The 17,188-nt window shown below is 42.9% G+C and overlaps 1 long non-coding RNA gene and 1 pseudogene across 2 annotated transcripts; both read right to left on the bottom strand.

Annotated features, from left to right (window-relative positions):
* Positions 1-407: 407 nt before the first annotated feature.
* LOC103708397 (F-box/kelch-repeat protein At5g60570 pseudogene) lies at positions 408-2,554 on the bottom strand (annotated as a pseudogene). Its single transcript, XR_015976837.2, has one exon. The product of XR_015976837.2 is annotated as an F-box/kelch-repeat protein At5g60570 pseudogene (transcript).
* A 7,082-nt stretch (positions 2,555-9,636) lies between these two features.
* On the bottom strand, positions 9,637-15,140 carry LOC120104702 (uncharacterized). Its single transcript, XR_005507071.3, has 4 exons — positions 14,938-15,140; positions 12,725-12,874; positions 10,435-10,840; positions 9,637-10,293 (listed from the first exon to the last, which is right to left on the bottom strand). It is a non-coding gene; the product is annotated as an uncharacterized LOC120104702 (long non-coding RNA).
* Positions 15,141-17,188: the final 2,048 nt, after the last annotated feature.

Here is a 17,188-nt window from a genome sequence, read left to right as displayed (position 1 = left end):
CAAATTATATTTTGGGACTTCCAGTCCATTCTGTAAAGCCTCAGTCTAAATGCTTACAAGTATCATGGGAATGATTTCGGGTTCAAAAAAATTAGAATAGCAGACTATCTATGCTATGCAGTTGTGGTCGGCAGGAGAGATGGTGCTTATTTCTCTCAGTAATATAGCTTCTTTTATCACAGGTGGAAGACGGGCCGGGCACCCCTCATCAACTTCATTTTCTGTGTTTGGTTCTTCCAGTGCTGCATTTTAGCGATCCCTTTTAATCTGTCCACAGTGACAGACACGAGCTGCTGCTGCTTTTTTTTTCTTTTAGTATGGATGATGACGATGGTGACCGATAAACAGAGCTGCAATTACAAATTACTGCAGATTCCTTGGTTTGTTATTTTTCTGATACTTGATGCTAAGTAATCACAAGACTGTTTTCCATTACATATGCAGGGGAAGAAAAATGGTATTCAAAAATTACAAAATTCAGCACTATGGGGAATTGGATGTGGATATTTATATATAGATATAGATATATATCTGCAGAATGGATGAGAAGGGAAGAGGCGGCTCCGTTAGCAGTAGTAGCTGCAATGATGCTCATCGGTCCGTCAGCATCAGCAGCCCATGATGGCGCAATTATAGACGAAGACGCCGGCGTGCTCCTTGACGCCGAGTACCTTCCACTCCGGAGCAGCTCCTCCTCCGCCGGGGCGCCACGAGCTGAGCACAATGCTCTCCCCTTCGGGTCCCCTCTGCCCGCCCACCACCAGCAGCTCCCGGCCGCACGCCTTGAAGGCCAGCCCCCATCCGTTGGAGGTGTCGGCCCGGACCGGCAGCCTCCCGACGGCCGCCCAGCTTCTGCGCTCCTCGTCGTACCTCTTGAGCCTGTTGGTGCGGTATTCCACCGCATAGAGCTGGTCGTCGACCACCGCCACGAGCGGCGGCGCCCCGGCCGCGTCGCTGGCCGTTGGGTACATGCCCTCGATCCGCCTCCACCTCCGGGACTGCAGATCGTACTCCTCCCCGCACGTCAGCGGCTCCCTGTTCCCCGACATCCCGCCGACCACGTAGAACTTGCCGCCCATGAAGAAGCCCGAGCAGAGCTTGCGCGGGGCGTGCATGGCCGGGAGGAGCTCCCAGCAGCCCGTCTCAACGTCGTAGAGCTCCGCAGAACCCAGGACGGCCCCGGTCTTGTCGCTGCCCCCGGCGACGATGGCGATGGACCCGGAGCTCGCGGAGGCGAAGAGGCAGCGGGGGCGGTTCATGGGGCAGCACCGGGACCAGCCCCGGCCCCGGCCGAGGCCGACGCTGCGGTAGGTCCAGACGGCGAAGTCCCGGAGCTCGCGGCCGAAGACGAGGAGGTGGGGACCCACGGCGAGGGACTCCTTGTCGGCGTGGTTGAAGCAGTCGTCGCAGGGGATCCGAGGGAGGCGCATCCAGCGGTTGGCGCCCGGGTCGAAGGCCTCCCACTCCCGGGGGTCGCACACCAGGTACACCCAGTTCTCCGCCACATCCATCCGCCGCCGCAGCTCGTAGAGATAGCCGCTCTTGATCAGCGAGCGGAATCGCGCGTTGAGGCATGCCAGGGACCCGTGATCCGATCGCCCAGCCAGGGCCAGGCAGTTGAGCGCGATGTCGTCCGGGAGGCCCGGAATCAACGGAGACGACGACGACGACGACCATCTGTTGCCTCGCCTCCCGTCAGAAACCCCGTTGCTGCCGCCGTTACCAGCGCCATCATCATTCTCATCGTCTCCGTCCGACGTGCGCCGCCGCCTGCTGTGATCGTGGTGGTGGCTGCTGCTGTCGCCGCTGTGATGCGGACCCATCGTCGAAAGGATTCGGATCGCGTCGACCAGCAGCGACATCTCCTTTTCTCTATCCCTTCATTCGACGCATGTTCCAGTGGTCAGGTGGCGAGCCACCATCCACTTCATCTGCAATTATTATTATTATTATTATTATTATTTGGCCCCTCTTCCTTTCTCTCCAGAGGATTTAGCCTATCTATCTATGGTTTAGTATTTTGATGGTTGTACATCGCCATCTATCCTAACCTACACAGGTGGAGAGAGGACAAGGGGAAGGAAGCATTCCATTGGGAGATGTTTATCTAGTGTTTACCTCTCCACTGCAAAAGAAAGAAACAAACAGGTAGTATTGGAGCGTTGATGATTATAATATGATGGAAAGGACCCTGGTTTCTCGTGGAGATGAACGCTCTCTCACTCTGCTCTCTTCGGTGCGTGCCTGCTTGATATTTGTATAATACACCGGCAGCGGCACCCACTACCCTAAACAAATGGGGATCCAATGCCTTATATATATATATATATACATACATATATCTCCTCCCCTGACCTGGCACAGCCCGACGGGAAAAGGAAAGCACCAAGAAAAGGATTATAAGAACGCATGTGATTCTTTGTGAATGGAAAACAGAGGAGGAATATAAACCGGTGGGGAGGTTTCCATACTTTTGCTTTTGTTCTGTTTTACTGCACGGTGGGTTCTCCGAGATGAGTTTTTCTAATCCTTCTTTTTCCCATTTTTTTTTTAAAGAAAGAAAGAGAGAGAGAGAGAGAGAGTTTTAGAGCTAATTCATAGTTTGCCACGCCTGCCTTCTTTTTCTTTAAGCACGCGGTAACCAAGATTGTGTTACACCAATAGGCAGATGATACATGTGCCGACGGTAATTATGGAGGAATGCAGTGGCTTTGTGGCTCGGAACACCTTGCTCGACAAAAAAAATTACTAGAAAAACAATGACGGATTAAGAAAGGGTCATAAACTTGCGGTCCGCCATGCTACGGGAAACTTGTAGTCTGCTGTATGCCCTTTTCCGAATAGGTCAGCAGATGTGATTGGCCAGCTTTGTCCTACCAACGCCATTCAACAGCACACCTTAACTTGCAAGTCGCAGTGAAAGATTTCTCTGACTGGATTAGATAAGTCACTTGATTGATGAACTCATTTTCCAGGATGCCAAATCATTAGCTTGATTGAGCCATCTGATCCCAATCATGTTTGGGATTGCCGATTGGTAAGGTTTTCAGGTTGGGAATGGAGATGTCACCATCTGCGGTGAATTATCTTCAACTTCCGTTGATCCTTAAATCTTCTGTTATGTAGTGCATTTGAAGATGGTTTTAGTGATCGCTATGCCATCGCTCCCTTTTCAAAAGCCTTAGGTGCGGTGGAAGTGCAATAAGAGAGTCGAAGTCCCCACCTGAAGACATCCATATGGTGGGGTTTCTCGACTTACAGAAAGCAGATGACTTTCTCGTTCAAGTGAGAAACCCTTGCAAAGCAGTAAATTTGCCGCACAAGTAAGAATTGCTGGCGGGATTTGAAGCAATCATGGGTCCTTACGGCGTTTGGTGCAGGTTTATTAAATGGGTCCCATGATGCAGGCGAGGTGAAAGAGACACCCCCACCCATCCGAAGGAGTGAATTCTTCTCATTTACTCCGAATCATTCGGTCACTGGAACTAGTAATGGTGGCAGTTTCGGAGGGGGTTGCATGAAAGCTAAGCGAGGTGTCCAGAAGTAGACACGGTGCCTTTCTTTGGCTGAAGGAACTCATATCCAAAGGCCTTTCCTTTTCCATCTTACACATTGCCCTTTGTGGGGGAGGGAGAAGAGGACGGTCATTTTCAGGACTCTGGATACGCACAATAGGAGGGCTCGCGTGCTTTGGAGCAAAAGGGATGAGGAGACAATCTTAGTATTGTTTAATAAGGCTGCCTCCCAAATCTTGTGGTGGAGCATGGGCTAATTTTGGTTCCCAACTCCCTTGTCTTTTTCCTGTGTTTAGAAGTAACAAATTGGGCATTTGAAACCTTTGCTTGATATAACATGGTTTCTATGTGTAGTTCTCTAAATGGCAGACACTCGTTAGTAGTTGAGTATATTCTCTCGATAGAGAAAAGGACTGATTTTTGAATTATTTTTTTTTTTTGTATTAAGTGGTTGTTCCACTCATTATGTTGGTCGATCCAAGCTTTTTACTATTGTACCAAGCAATGATCGTTTATAAATCTATTCTCTTGATAAGGTTAAATATAGGCTGCAGTGACATTGAAGCATGCCAGACTTTTGTGAACACATCTCTCTCTTTGAAGAGTTGATGCCAAGTTGATCAGCGTGATTGCGTATTGTGTCTACAGTTTGCTGGTGCAATTATTTTAGGTAGTTGACAGTTCAAGTTTTATGAAATGTCGCTTTGAGATTTACCAAAAGAAAACAACGTTGCTTTGAAGATCCTAAAAGCTTCCTCAAGTATTGTGGACTGGATAGCATGGCTTTAGACGTCAGTTGTGAGAAAGTTTCGATGAATGATGGACCAGAAGTAGTTCAATTTGTACCTTTTGTTTTGGTAAGTCTAGTTCATGATTCAGTAGCTTAAATAGCTTGGTCATAATGTCGTGGATTCAAACAAGAGCAACGGTTTCTTCACGGAGGAGAAATATTCTGTAGGCTCTTCTTTTTTGGAAGGTGGACGCTGTAGCATCATGTCTTTTGCTTGGTCAAGGAGCCTCAGAGGCGCCACAACCATGTGCCCAATATATCTGCTGCAGTACTTGCATTATTACTTATAATAATAATGCAGAAATATTATAGGATTGGAAGAGACGATAAGTGGGACCCATAGGCGTCTTATCTACTTGATATACAATACTGAATTTTTTGGAAAAAATAATTTACCGTTGCAGTACCAAATTTTATATTATTATTATTTTATTATTGTATCAGCACGCTCAATATAAAAATCAACTTGGTATACTCGTAGTCGGTATATTTTCTATATTGCATATCTATCTGATATAGATATGGTATGGTTGGCATATACGAATATCGACAGGTATCATAAACTTTATTTTGAAGCATATAGCGTGAGGTCCAAGGTAGAGCCACAGGGAGGGCCAAGATGCGTTCAACAGATCTACATACGGTGATGGATGGTGAGGTCACCCGGTGGCTTGACAGAAGATGGATCCAGAGGATGCAGATCCACCCATGAGCGGTTTTGTTCATATGGAAGTGGCCTGGAACTGTCTGCCGATCAAAAATGTGCTGGCTAGGAGAAGGGTCAGGATCCCCCGATGAGTGTGGACTGCCCTGATTCGGCGGAATCTGTCAGCCATGTTCTGCTTGTATGCCCACGGGCCGCACAAATCTGGAGGAGAGCCTCGTTTCTCCTGTCGAGGTCCACTGAGCTAGCAGAGGGCCTACTACGCCACGTGAGTGTAGCCATGTGGTCGCCGAGCACTACTGGGTGAGGTATCGCCTGCGCTTATTTGGCCAATCATATCTGGCTGGATAGAAACAATAGAGTCTTCGAGGATAGGAGGGCACTCCTAAGACGATTGTGGAAAGGGCACTCTGTCAGGTAATTGAAGTTATTAAGGCTACAATTGCTGCTTCATCTGGGATGTCTAGGGACATCTGGAACCCCCTCTTTGCTGTTGCAATGTTCAGTTCTGTCTGTGTTTCTTGGGAGCCTTCATCTCCTAGCCATCTCAAGGTAAATTTTGATGGAAGCCTATCGCTAGTGGAGACAGAGCTGGAGCTGCATTTGTGATCGGAGACCATGACTCTAGGTTGATTGCTTTGCGAGGAGAAGGGACATACTTTCAAGGCATCAACTTTTGGGGTGAAGCTTAGGACAGTGTAGGAGGAAATCTCCTACGCAAAATAGGTATTAGGGACTAGAAGTATCATCCTTGAGGAGGATTCAGCTATGGTGATTGAGTGGATACTAAAGGAGGGACAGAGAGGGGCAGAACATCTACTACTAAGTGACATCCGTTGGCTGGTGAGGGAGTATAATGCATTTTAGGCTGTGCATGTGTACCGAGAGATGAACATATCTGCTAATTGAGTCGTCTTCTTTATTGTTCAATACTTCATAGAGAGGCTATGGACTCGGCATATATTTGTTCCTCCACCAATGAGCCCAGGACTCTTTGGTTGGTTGTGTTTAGCGTACGTGAGCAGCCAGTGTGTAGAGAAAGAAAGAAAGAAAGAAAGGATGAATGAATGAAAGAAGTGAATAGTGTGAGAGATTATTATTATATATGGCATACGGTCCCCTACCGCTTAAGAAAAAATATTTCTAGGATTCTATATAACTTTGAGCTCCCTTTTTCTAGTTAGAACTTTTATTTATTTAAATTTTTTTTAGCTAAAACTAATTAGAAAGAGAGACGTACATAAAATTAATAATATAAAGATATTATTTTTAAAAATAGAAAATATTTTTTTCATCTGAAGATCACAGGTCTACAAGGAATAAGTACGGAGGATCCGCTCCCCTATTCAGGCGGGCTTAAGTTGTAAATATTTTTTAATACAATCACTGTAAATCGCGCACGCAGAGACATGCATGCACGTGCTCGCTGCTCGTTGCTTTCAATCCTAGATAATTGCATGATGATAATATCACGGTACGATCACACTACTGAGAATTATGGCGGGTAGTTGTCACAGTCCTTCAGTCCATCCTAGCACGCAAGCTAGATGACTAATATTATCCACATTTCACAAGGAGAAAAAAAAAAAAAGAGGCGGGGGAGGTGGGGGAAACAGATAACGGCATGTAGCGGAGTGATGCACAACGACCACATTCTCAAAAAGCGCGCGCGCGCGCAAAGACGTAAAAAAACAAAATACGGGCGTAACATCCGCCAACGAGCAGACGACCGACCGACCGTAGGATTTAAATGGATGTTGTTCGCGACAAGAATAAAGCGAACAAGCGACATGCAGTTGTTTTATATGACTGAAAATAACCAGCAGCACTAGAAAGCTAAATGTCCCTGTGCAGGCCGTAGACTGTAAATGGATGCAGCTTAGTGATTGCCTGAGATTCGAGCAACCCCGTTCTAGAAACAATGGGTATTTCATTATCCTCTAATTTTGAGGCTGAGATTGAAGCCATATTTGTAGCATCTTGGAATGTAAGAGGATATCCTCAAGCACTTGCCATCATAGATCTTCTTATTGCCTCCTTGATGGAGCCGAGATTGATGAATATGAATGTATAAATATAAATATGTATATAAAAGTATAAATATTAGTGATTTGGATAGAAATAAATGTGCATTTGTCGGTATCGCTTGCTTATTTGTTGGAAAGAGAAATAATTGCCTCTCAGCACCATCCACGTGCTCTCGCCTCCATCCATCACAATAATCCTCCCCACATGCGGCTGGTGCCCCATTAGCCCCACCACTCAATCATTCATAACCCCAACTAATCTCATTCCCATTTGTTAACTTTAAAGCGGAATAACGTATGGTCTTCGTTGCCTTGTATTTTCCTTCTTCATGGGGCTGTGGGTATGAAAGATAGTTGCTATGGTGCACATGAACCCTCTTTTTCTTTTCTTTTTTTTTCCTAGTACAACATCTGCTCATACCGATCTGACATGAGTGCAGCCAGCACAGTCAAAAAAAAGAAAATGAAAAAGCATAGTGGGAATATCCTCCTGTCAAGACCACAAAATCTCTTCTGAATGCTGAGCAGCAAGAAGGCAACCCAGTCAGCTGCACCGGTCGCCTTCCGGTACATATGTACAACCTGGAACGCTCTACACTCCTCCACCATCCAAAGTAAGTTGCACAACAAAAGATGCTTATCCCCCTGCGCCCCCCCACCTCGTAACCTCTCGATCACCAAGACGGAGTCTCCCTCGAGAATGATCCGCTCTGCCTCTAAAACTCGTCTGTCATAGGTGAAGCCTTCCCATGCTGCCCGAGCTCCGCCTTTATGGCTGACAGTCCATCAGTGCTTCGCCCCCCAGCAGCAAGTAGTTTGGCACCATGACTCCTGATCACAAATTCCACCCCTGCTCTGACACCGTCGCCACAAGCGCTACCATCAAAGTTCACCTTGATATGGTCAGATAGTGGGGGGGGCCCAAGATACAAGGATGAAACTGGATGCTGTAACAGCAGAGTGAGAATCTCATATGTCCCTGGCCATCCCAGATGAAGTTTCCAAGATAGCTTTGGTGAACTTAGCAATCTAGAAGGAGGCTCTCTCTACTATACTTCTCAAAGGCACCCACTTGTCTTCAAAGACCCAAGTGAACCCCTCTTTTTCTCGGTGCACAGGACTCGTAGGCTGTTTCGAGTCAGCCTAACTCTCCATCTTATTCTTATGGATACCAAAATTGCTCAATCCAAGATACTCGATGGCATGTTATCTAATATGTTCGATGCAGAGGGGCACGAACCTCCCCTCTTCGTTTCTTAACACATACACGCACGCACGCATGCTCAAAAAAATAAAATAAAAAATAAAAACAAAATTAAGGCCTGCCTGAAGGGTAATAGATTGATGCTGACCTATTTTTCTTTTGTCTAGAGAAAAAGAGATAATAGCTATATGCAAAATTGAATCGGATGATGAACCTCATTGTTGGAAGAGAAGTTGTTGGAAAGCACCATTTCTTAGGTTTTCTTTTTCCTTTGATAAATTATACCGTGCACTTCATATATGGCTTTCGATCCCAATTTTTTTGGAAGAAAGTTGAAATATGAATTCAATCGGCCAAAATCTTCAATCAAAATGAGTATAAAGGAATTATATAATAAAATCAAAATATCAAAGACCAATAAATTACAGGTAGGTCATGAGAAAACAAGGGGGCCAAGGCAAGAGCAGTGGTTAGAACTACAGTATGCTGAAGAGGGAAGTAGAGGATTTGATTGCTTGACGAGATGATTGAAAGATTTCGAAGAAGCGCGAATGGCATATATGATCTCGGCTAATGGCCTTCGGCAGATTGGAGTTAGAACTAAAAAGCATGACAACAAGAAGTATTAATACATTGAGTAGATCTTGTGAATACTGAATTAATTATTAAAATTTCATAAACACTACGGTTATTTAATAATGTGTCACCACATATAAAGAGTTGAGGGCTCAAGGAGACACGGACTTTAATAATTCATGGCTGACGGAGGAGAATCACAGGTATGTTTCCGCATGCTGTGGCATATGCCTGTATTAAAATGGTGGATTACTCTCCTTTATTCCCATCCATTCGCTTATTCCCCACCGATTTGAAGCTTGTAAAGAACATTAGCTAAATGATGGTTATATGGAATAAATTAGGAAGCACCTAAGAATCTTTCTAGAAAAAGAATTTGGTAAAATTTCAAAGAAAATATATGAAAAGGAAAAAAGAAAACCAAAGACCGGGAAGACCAGCAACACAAATGTACACCAACAATCATTTAATAACAATTGTCTGAATATGTTAAGGATGATATATATGTTAGTGCCTTTGCTTCAAAGAAATTGAAGAGAATAGTTTAATGTCACCAAGATGACCAACATCATCAATTACTCCGTGACATTCAAGTCTTTCATACATGCAAGCAACTCAAGAGCAGTATGTAAATAAATAATTCATGAAATACTTAAAGCATACCTTTCTTTTAGAACTTCTCTGAGAAAATAAATTATCGAAAAAATCGATCACTCATAGCAGTTTTCCAATACTCTTTGTTCCATGAGAGAATAATCTACCAAAGCAAAAATGATATCATTAAGAGAGCGTTGTGATTTCAACACTTGGTAAATCGGCCATCTTTTGTCAATGGCATGCATGCGGGTAAGCCATAGATAACATGCAAAGAATTTTTCAATTAGTGCTGAATATTTTGGCTGATAAAATATATAGTAAAGAAATTCGAGAGAACTAATAGTTCAGAGAATATTTGCATGTCAATAATTCCCATGAAATTCTCTACTTTATTCCCGTCTGTTATCGATTTGAAGAACAATGCAGCCTAAGATTCTTTCTTGTGGGAAACCAGCTCGATCGGAGTTTGTGCAAATACGAGCTGTAAAATTCTCTCTCCAACAAAAGGCATATATGATCCCAGCCTTCGCTTGACCATTTAATCATCTTCCCCCACCATAACAAGCATATGATGCTTCTACTGGCCACAAAGCTGACTGTTGGGCCCCAAGGGGAACAAATTCTTGAGAGTGGGCGAATAGATTGGCGCTTTCCAACCGCCATTGAAGCATGTGCTCTTCGGTGCAGGCTGTCCTCCACCTCTCTTGTAGCCCTCTCTCTCTCTCTCTCTCTCTCTCTCTCTCTCTGTGTGTGTGTGTCTGCGCGCGCGCGCGCGGATGTAGATCTCAACATTCAAACATTGATCTCCAAACTAGATTCTAAGAAGCATCTGCTTAGATGCTTCCGATATTTTCCAAATATAGATGGCATCAGACCTGCAGCTATTTCACATCCCAAGCTTTTCGAAGCTGTTCGCCAACCTACGTCCAAATGAAAGAGGAAACTTATAGCTGTTTAAGAGTGGAAATGACAATAGACTAAAGAGATTTTTTTAGCAGAAAAATATATGTTTTGCTCAAATAAAAGAGGTTTTTTTAAGAGTAGGAAGGACTAATCCCTACCCGCCACCCGATATCCATCCACCCTATCCCACCAAGGCCTCCTGGGCGAGCCACTGCTCAATCAGGTAAATTAAATCAGAGTTGAAAAAGAAGACAGAGGCCACCTGGAATAGAATTCTCGACATCTTCCTTTGAAGGGCAAGAGATGGTGCCATCAGAAATTAGGTTTGGTGGTAGAAGCCTAATTTCTTGACTTTGGTGCGGAACATGGAAACCATAGAAACCAATCAAATGTATGATATATTATCCACATACAGCCCATCCAGGGTTGAGACCATCACTACTTTTCCTTCAGAACCTGCAATTTAACAAACCCAAGACCATTACTGAATCCCATAGCACCAGCTCTTGGAGTACGGATGAAATCATCTGACACCAAAGTTCCAGTTTAGTTCTCTCCTCTCATCTACAAAGAAAAAATAAACTGGTGTTAGCATCACATACTCTTAGACAGCCATTATACCTAACATTCAGAAAGATTTGCAACACAAAAAGCAGGTGGACAATATTTAGCATCCTCACTGTTTTCACGGTTTATCTCTTCAGATGCTTGAAATGAAAAAGTTTAGTGCGATGCTATGGATCACTTGGGAGCAGCTTAGGGGACAATTAATGGTTATAATTGCACCAATGCAGGAATTCAGTGATTGGCTCATAGTAAGTATATATTAACCTCAGGATGTTCAGCAATAGCATGGCACATGATCTGCCATTGACATACGTAATATAAACATGTCTGGAAACTAGTCATGATTCCTCAAAAGAAAACTGATTATATGGAACTTTAATATTAGAAGATTTTTCCTCTGGTCGGTAGCTCTTTTAGGCTCATTTTTCTTATGAGAAACCCTTCTACATTAGATACTTTGGCCAAATATTTTAGTTTTGAAACTACTTGAATCCTCAAACTCATGCTTGACATGAAAAGTCCACATAAGAATTTGAATGGGCTGATAAATCCATTAACCAGGCCTATAGAGGGCTGAAAACAAAAGGATAACACAACACAAGTTGGACTTATATCTTTAAGTAGACAAAATTATGCTCATTTAAATTGAGCTAATTAGGGCCTGTTTAATGCTGAAAGGAGACTGCTGGACTCAAGTCAGTTCATTCAGGTTTGAAAGGCCCTTCCACGTTATGCCCGATAAAAGCTTCTAATGATGGCTAATTTTTAAGTTTGGTCCCGGGCCAATAAAACTTCATATTTGAGATCTCAATTTCTTTAACCTGTGCAAAAGGGCTAAACCTTATAAATTCAATATATTTGACAAAGAATTGAAATTACTCAACCTAAAATTAAGAAATATAAGAACTCATAATCTCAATATTTAGATTAGGAACAAAAAGTACATATTATAATTCCAAGAAAATAGATAAGCTCTGAACTTAGCCTGAAGGATTTAAAAATCAGAAAACAAAGACTTGATTTTAGACTTTCTTGTGCTCAAATCATCTATGGTTCGCCATGAATATTTGATCTTTGTACATAAAAGTCAGAAAACAAAGACTTGATTTAGACTCTCTTGTGCTCAAATCATCTACGGTTCGCCATGAATATTTGATCTTTGTACATAAAAGTCAGAAAACAAAGACTTGATTTTAGACTCTCTTGTGCTCAAACTATCTATGGCTCACCATGAATATTTGATCTGCAACTCTACCTACATTAATAGTTCCGAAAAAACTTTGCCTTCATTAATGTTAAAGACAAATCAATTTTAAATTAAATATCAAGGGCCCAAGGACTACTTTCCCATATATTCTATTTCTATGCCACCCTTTTCCTGCATATGTAACAAGGAAAAGAGCACATGACCTGCAGGCAAATTTTTATTGATACTCCAGGCAAATTTTTATTAATACTCCGCTCTTTTCCTGAAGTACGTTAATTAGTACATGCGAAGGTTAGACAAACTTCACTTCAGTTTGTAGCATGCCATGAATGCCAATGTGCAAAAACATACTTCAGATGCTTTTGAAAAAAAATCAGAAGTTACATGAATGACTGCGTGCATTAACCATTATTTTATGTATTACCATCCATGATAAATGATGTTGAAAAATCGAAAGTTTCAGTAACTTTCAAAGTTGCTATATGTTTTTTGACTCCATTTTTTTCTTCTCTTGCACAAGAAACAGTTAGGACATAAAGGGCATAACTATAGGTGTCACATCTTTCCTCTTCTTTTTTTTTTTTGGTAAAATCAGCAATTCATATAGCTCTAATGTGAGTACAGCCCGCCAAATCAAGAGAAAGTAAAAAGTACAAGGGTTGGGGTATGCCCACCGCCGATGTTCATAGAAACTCTCCGGAGTGCCAGGCGACGAAGGAGACGACCCAGTCCGCAGCACTGTTCGCCTCCCTGAACACGTGTGATATCTGAACTTCACTGAACTCCTCTCTTTCCTTTCAAAGGTGGAAGAATCATGCTTGGTTCTGGGGCAAGAACATAACCGAGTCACACCACCAGGCTAACTAGGGTCATACCGGTCAAGCTAATGTAGAACCAGAGAAAAACTCATTGGAAGAGCAACCTCTATAAAACTAGTTTAAACATTATAGCAGCACGTAAACATACTCTTGTAGAGTTCTATAAAGGATTCGATGCTTATAGCAACCTCAGTTATGACAGCAATCCAAAAGCAAACTAAACAAGTTGCAGCCACTCGTTATTAGAGCATTGGCGACACTTTCATGATCGGCATGCTGACTAATTCTGATCAACTGTTTGAGAAAGAAAAAAAAAAGGCTATTGCAGTATCGCATACAAAACAAGCTTACACACTGATTTCAGCACAATGGAGACCAGACCAGATAGTTCATCCTTATATCCTGATATCTTGCATAATTCTTCGAGTCAACTAAAAGCTGTGGGTGCCAACTAGTCAGTTTGTAAAGCTACTGCACTAAGGTACACAACTAGGTAGCGGCTTCATAAATCGCTGTTAAGGACGGCCTGGGGGAGGCCCTGTTTCTGTTTCTCCCCTGTACTCAGCTTATTTCATTACTCATGAAATGTGAGTTGGACCTTGTCCACTATTCTACACAAGCGGCCATTCCTGCTCTATCAAATAACTGAAGTTGAATGACATTGAAAAGCCTAGGGTGCAAAATTCATGGTTCGATTAAACATAAAACTGAATAGTATAAATACGAGTTCCAAAGAAATTTGAAAGGTAAGTTGTTTTGCTGAACAATATCATGGAAGCAGGAGATAATTATTCTGGAATGCGTACTAGAGTTTGTTTCTAAGTTGTTAAAATTACATGACTATTTAATGTAAAAGCTAGCCAATAGTGAGAGTTTGTGGTTAACTTTCATGCAAGTTTGGTGATCTATCGTCATGCTTACTAATACTCTCCTCTAAGTTCTTAACCTCTACTTTCTTTCTTCTGTACTCGATCCCTTCTGCTATTTCACTCTTTCTCCATGTAAATATTTTTGACTCCTTTCTCCCTTGATGAATATGGGTTAGGAAATTCCAACTCTTATCCCCAAAAAAAGGAAAAAAGAAAAAAAATGTTTGATTTTAGTTTATTGCTAATATGCGAAAGTCTCAGTTGAAATATTCTTCACCTCCATGATAGCTGAACTTGTTATAATATGTTACCTAGGCTGTTATCTGATCTACGTGCCAGATGATTCAAAACTTTTAGTTGTGTACCTCAATCCCACCACCCACTAGCTTCACATAACTTAATTCAAATAATTCTCCTTAAAACAAATTAGTTTAAAGCTAAGGTATCTTGGTATTCCATGCACATTACATGTAGAGTAAAAAAAGATGCCCCGCACATTCTTTTCTTGTTGACTTGATTTTATCCAAATATAACCTGTTGAGCAGCTTCAATCAAAGATGTAGATATCCGTAGCAAATGTGAGGATTATATTTAATTGCTTTGATTCTTTGCCTGCAAGTTTGTGAATACTTGAAAGGTTTGTCCTGATTCAGTAGCAAGGCTCCTATATAACAAAGCAATATTTGGTTGCGGAACAAGTGCACCCCTCCCCAACACAAGGGCACATATTGCCAAACATCCAAAAACTCCAAAAGAACAATGTTTTCTGGCCAACGTCTAGAAAGTGGTCTCCGGTAGGATATTTCTGTTCCACTATTGAGTAGAATTATTTTGTGGGATTAGGTGAGAACTTTTCATATCCAATTGCCCTTTGCCTTTGGATGCGTTTTTTTCTTTTTCCTCCACTGTAGTGTTTTTCTCTCTATTCTTCTCTACTAGCTCCATGAGAGAAATATATTCCCCAACCAAACAGTATTAGTTTCATGCACCACATCGGCAACCAAACATGTGAGTCCTATTTCATAGAATATATTCTTATTTTGTTTGAGATAGGTCGAGGCTAAGGAAGTTAAACTCCATTAGCCACAAATTTTCTTAGCAGAGAAGATATTTACGATAGAGAGTAACATGGGGTTCAAGAATGTACAAGGGAATTTGGGAGGATGAGAGTAAAAGGAGAAGAAGTGGAAGAGAACGCACCCAGATGGTCGAAGAAGCAAGGCATAAACAACATCCCACATGAAAGAAAGCCCCAAGAATCATTTGCCCAAGAAAGCAGCGAACATCCCCGGAACCGAGTAAGTTGAGCTGAATGAGAGACAGCCGGGATTAATCCAAGCTTGACTGAAAACCTCTGATCTTCCCCCACACTTCGCCGAAACCAGGAAGTTCCTTTTGACTGCAAAGAAGAGACACGGTTGTTAAAAATAATATATCCATAATTATCTGAATAAAAACTAATTTATTTAAATAAAAAATTATATTTATTTCATTCCATAATTATATTTATATTTACTTAAACTAATTATATTTATCTCGTTGCAAACATTCCATTGCAGGAGGAATATTTGTTTATTTTATTTATTTCTTTTACTACGATGGATATATCATATAATGCGTATACGAATACATCTAATAAAGTCGAAAAACAATAGCTCATGGAGCGTCCGAGGCAACTCCTCTCCTCCTGACCACGAGGTATACCCTGAGTAATTAGCCACGTAGGCAGCCCAGTTGGCTTCTCTGAATCATGCTTGGTCTGAAAGGCTACCCATCCCTTGTCATCATCCGAATGTCTCAGAACAAAGGGTAGTCTATGCTCACATCCCTCGGACCCCCTCGAATCCACCTGATCACCGTGGCTAAATCGTCCTCCAAGATAATCGAGCTGGCCTGCAACGTCTGCCTCGCATATCAAAAACCCGCCCAGGCAACCCGCAACTCTGCCTCGGAAACTGAAGTATTGAACAATTGGCAGCCGCCCGCTGCCATCACCCTGGAATGCGGATCCTGTATGACAAAATCCGCACCTTTCCTCTGTGCCTCTATTCAGAACTGACCAATCAAAATTGACCTTGAGAAAGCTCGAAGGTAGGGGCTTCCAGATGAAGAGCACCATCTGAGAGGCTGCTTGAGCTGAGGAGGGGCCAGATATTCCGAGCTATCAAAGGTCCATCGGAAGAAGAGGTTTGGATGAATATTCATCCAAACCTGGTTCACCTAAATTGCATAAACGGTGAACCGGGACCCAGAAAGGGTGCGGGTTAGGTCTCATGTGCGGTAGAAACATAAGTTTCCGCCGTATTTCGATTATGCACACGTGGTGCTTTAGAATTCCCATCCAAGATGAGATGACGGAGGGATAACAGAGCTTCCATCTCGCCTCATACGATCCACATGCCCCTTCCCTTCCCCCACTCGCCGGAACCCTGTCGGAATTCGCTGCAACCTCACTGGTAAGATGGCGGAGCTCCCGGCCGCTGCCTCCGCCGCCTCGTTCCCTGACGTCGTCTTCGACGGGAGCGGGAGATCGCATCGGCACCGCCGCCATCCACCCTGCCCTCGGCTTCAAGAAGCTTTCCAGGCCGTCATCAGCCAGAAGATCGGGATCGCCACCCACCCCGTCCGCCGGAAGAAGGCCCGTGCCTCGACGGAGGTCCACTGCAACGTACCATCGACGAGTCCTCCGACTTCGCCGCCCTGCGAGCGCGACTGCTTCGTCCTCGCCTCCTCCGGTCGCTGGCGCCGACTGAGAAAGGACGCTGCCCAGGCCGCCGGGAAGCCGGACATCTGTCCAAAAAAGAAGGCCTTCGCCGTGCCAGAGAAGAAAATCCTGAGGAGGAACCCGGCGGGATCAGACGGCCGCATGGGTCCGGCGCGGATTAGGGCTACGGGAGTACGACAGCCATCTATGGAACCTCCGGCAGACGACTACTTCGGGGATGATCCGAAGAGGCGGCCAAACAGGGTTGGAAGCCACGTTATTCCTCCGTTAGTCCCATCTTGGATGGGAACTTTAAGGCACCACGTGTGTGTGATCGTGGACCTAAATGGCACCCTAAAAGATGCCAAATAGAGGTTGGGATAAAAAATTCATATACATATTTATTTTAAAAAATATGGATATAAATCTACTATTAAAAATATAAATATAAGTTAAATGGTTAAATTTTATGATCATAAATTCAAATGTATTATCGAGTGAGAAATAAATTGACTTAATAACATGTTAATAGGGTCACTTATTTTTTAAAAAAAATTATAAGTGTTAGGTAAGATTAGATAAAACTCTAAAATAGAACCAAATACAAATTAGATAGTTATTTATACATATTTGCATCTATTTTTCTTTGATGAATAGAAATAAAGATATTAGTCAGATACTCAAATTTGTATCCATATTTGAATAGATCTACTTTTACTCTCAGTGCCAAATGGATCAAGTCATACC

Source organism: Phoenix dactylifera, chromosome 3 (assembly GCF_051530095.1).
Source record: "Phoenix dactylifera cultivar Ajwa chromosome 3, Ajwa_hap1_PhDact_Kaust_v1.1, whole genome shotgun sequence".
Classification (NCBI taxonomy): Eukaryota; Viridiplantae; Streptophyta; class Magnoliopsida; order Arecales; family Arecaceae; genus Phoenix; species Phoenix dactylifera.
Note: the sequence above shows the minus strand (reverse complement) of the source record. Positions and strands in the feature narration are given on the sequence as shown.